General features: G+C 39.8%; 1 pseudogene; it reads left to right on the top strand.

Annotated features, from left to right (window-relative positions):
* Positions 1 to 1,763: 1,763 nt before the first annotated feature.
* On the top strand, positions 1,764 to 2,773 carry LOC144371311 (glyceraldehyde-3-phosphate dehydrogenase pseudogene; annotated as a pseudogene).
* The last annotated feature ends 970 nt before the right edge of the window (positions 2,774 to 3,743 follow it).

Raw genomic sequence — 3,743 nt, 5'->3', positions numbered from 1 at the left:
CAGTGTATGGTCACCTCATCAGTCCAACTATGTTGGTTGCATCCACAAGGACAAGTCAACATTGAGCATGGTTCCCAGCTAGAATCAAAGCCAGCCTTGTCAAACTAACATCCAAGACACATTTTCAGGTGGAGTCTGCTTACTAAGAATGCTACGCCATAAATGTAGTTACCTGACATACTAAGTCTTGGGAGGTGGGGGTTTTGGGGCACTACCAACCAGGATCATCCAGCAATGCTATACTTCAGAATCAAAGAAATAAGACTTTCTCAGAACTGAGATAATTAAGACCAGCCGTACAAAAGATACTTAAGGGAGTCTTGTGCCCAGAAGTCAAAGAAAATTACTGTCATGAAAGTAAATCCTACTAGAAGAGTAAATACACAAAAGAAAAACATTTTTATCAGTAAAGTAAGCCATCAAATCACAAAGATAAACGAGAGAAAGTAAAGAGCAAATAATATTCAAAACAACTAACAGGAATAAGCCTTTACCTATCAATGACCTTGAATGGAAACGATTAAAAGATAGCTGGACTGAATAAATCAAAAAGCAAGATCCAATAACATGCTTCCTAAAAGAATTCACAACTAAAAACATAAAATGAAAGAATGAAAAATGATATTCCAAGCAAAGGGAAACCTAAAGCTAGTAGAAGGAATAGCTACATTTACATGTGATGAAATAGACTTTAAGATAAAAACTGTAAAGACAAAGTCACTAATAAAATGATTCAATAAGAAATGTGATAAATTTATGTATACCTAACATCAGAGCAACCAGTTTTATAAAATAGCCACTATTAGACCTAAAGGGAGAGAGACTAATACCATAACAGAGGGGAATTTCAATACCCCACTTTCGTCAGTGGACAATTCATCTAGCCCCTCCACCAAAAAATGAACAAACATCAGAGTTAAACTATATGTCAGAACATTCCATTCAACAGCTGCAAAGTACACATTCTTTTCATCAATTCATGGAGTTTTCTCTAGAATACACAATATATTAAGCCCCAAAATAATTCTAAATAAAAATTTTAAATGAAATTATATTCTGTATCCTTTCTGATTACCATGGGGAAAAAACTAGAGTCAGCAACAAAATTAATTTAGACATGAACACTGAACAACATACACTTGAATCAATAGTGGTTTGTCAAGGATAAAGGAAGAGAAACATTAAAATTTCTGGAAACAAAATGAAAACAACATGTCAAAACTGACAGTATACAACAAAACCAGTATCCAGAGGGAACTTGATAGCAATAGTGCCTACATTAAAAAAGTTTTTTAAAAATTTCAACTAACCTTAAAATGCATCTCAATGATCTAGAAAAGCAAGAACAAACCAACCTCCAAATTAGAAGGAATGAAAGATCAGAGCAGAAATAAATGCAAAAGAGACTAAAAGGGCAATACAAAAGATCAATAAAATGAAGAGGTCATATTTTAAGAAGGTGAACAGAAGCAACAAACCTTTAGCTGAACTAACTAAGAAAAAAAATAAGACCCAAATAAAATTAGACATTAAGCAAAAGAAGACATTAGCACAGAAATACAAAGGATCATTATGAGATTCTGATAAAAATAAATATGATATGCTAACATTTATAAATCTAATCTAGAAGAAATGGACAAATTTCTAGACACACATAACCTATCAAAATAAATCTGAGAACTCCACTTCTGGTTCACAGACAGCCACATCTTCTCCTCTTGTGCACATCCTCTTGTCTCTTGCGGTGCCAGCCATGCCGTCCCTAAGACACGATGGTGAGAGTCAGAGTGAATGTATTTGGCCACATTGGGTGCCTGGTCACCAGGGCTGCTTTCAAGTCTGGCGAAGTGGATATTGTTGCTATCAATGACCCCTTCATTGACCTCAACTACATTGTCTGTGTGTTCCAGTGTGTTTCCACCCATGGTAAATTCAATGGCACAGTCAAGGCTGAATACAGGAAGCTTGTTATCAATGGAAAGTCCATTTCCAGAAGGAAGATCCTGCTAATATCAGATGGGGTGATGCTGGTGCTGAACCTATTGGGGAGTCCATTGATGTCTTCACCAGCATGGGGAAAGCTGGGACTAATTTCAAGGGTGGTGCTGAAAGGGTCATCTCTGCCTCTTCTGCTGATGCCCCCATGTTTGTGATGACCGTGAATCATGAGATGTATGACAACTCCCCCAAGATCATCAGCAATACCTCCTGTAGCACCCACCAACTGCTTAATCCCCTGGCCAAGGTCATCCATGACAACTCCAGCATTGTGGAAGGACTCAAGACCACAGTACTTGTCATCACTACTAATCAGAAGACTGTAGATGGCCCCTCTGGGAAACTCTGGCATGATGATGTTGGAGCTGCCCAGAATATCCTCTCTGCATCCACTGGTGCTGCTAAGGCTGTAGGCAAGGTCATCCCTTAACTAAATGGGAAGCTTACTGGCATGGCTTTTCGTGTGCCTACCCCAGTGTGTCAGTTGTGGATCTGACCTGTTGCCTGAAGAAAGCTGCAAGATTTGATGACATCAGGAAGGTGGTAAAGTAAGCATTAGAGGGCCCCTCAAAGACCTGGTTGTCTCCTATGACTTTAACAGTGATATCCACTCTGCCACCTTCAGTGCTGAGGCTGGCATGGCCCTCAGTGATCACTTTGTCAAGCTTATTTCCTGGTATGACCATGAATTTGTCTACAGCAACAGGGTGGTGGATCTGATGGTCCACATGGCCTCCAAGGAGTAAGAGCCCCTGGACCACCTGCCCCAGCAAGAACACAGAGAAAGAAAGAGGCCCTCGGCTGTGGGGAGTCCCTTGTTCCTAACTCAGTCCCTCAGCAAGAATCTTCCCTCTTCCCAATTTCCATCCCAGACACCCTGAAAAAGGGGGGAAGTTTAAGGAGCCCTACTTTCACCACCAATAAAGTCTACTGCACCTCCCAAAATTAAAAAAAAATGAGGACATAAAAAACCTGAATAGGCCAATAACAAATAATGAGATTGAATCAGTACTGAAAAGTCTCCCAACAAAGAAACCTCAGGACTGGATGGCTTTATGATTGAATTTTGACAAACTTTTAAAAAAGAACTATAACCAATTCTCAGATTTTTCCATATGATTGGAAGGGAGGAAACATTTCCAAACTCTAGGAGGCCAGCATCATCCTTTTTTCAACAACAAATAAGGACACAACAAGAAGAAAGAAAGTTGTATAGACCAATATCCCTGATGAACAAGGTTCAGACAACCTCAACAGAGTACTAGCAAAGAAGATTTAACAGCACATCAAAAAGATTATTTCCCCTGATCAAGGAGGTTTTATCCCAAGGGTGCAAGGATGGTGTACATGTGCAAGTCAATAAGCAATCTATTATGTCAACAAAAGAAAGAATAAAAGCCATGTTATCTCAGTAGATGCAAAAAATAAGATTCAATATCCTTTCATGATAAAAGCCCTGATCAAATTAGGTATAGAAAGATTATAACTCAGCATAATAAAGGCTATCCACAACAAACCCTCCACCTGCATCACAGTGAACCTGGGAAAGATGAATACAAGTCCTGTGTCAGGAACAAGACAGGGAGAGGGAGGGGGAGTGTGGCATGTGGAATACGACGGAGGCTGGTGTGGCTGTGGAGGCTTTCAGGAGATGTGTTCTAACCAGGCCTCTCCTACTTTCCCTTGGGTTCATGACTGCTTGCCATCTCCCTACAGAAATTGGACACAAGAGCCTGTATGTTCAA

The sequence above is a fragment of the Ictidomys tridecemlineatus genome, chromosome 16 (assembly GCF_052094955.1).
Source record: "Ictidomys tridecemlineatus isolate mIctTri1 chromosome 16, mIctTri1.hap1, whole genome shotgun sequence".
Lineage (NCBI taxonomy): Eukaryota > Metazoa > Chordata > Mammalia > Rodentia > Sciuridae > Ictidomys > Ictidomys tridecemlineatus.
Note: the sequence above shows the minus strand (reverse complement) of the source record. Positions and strands in the feature narration are given on the sequence as shown.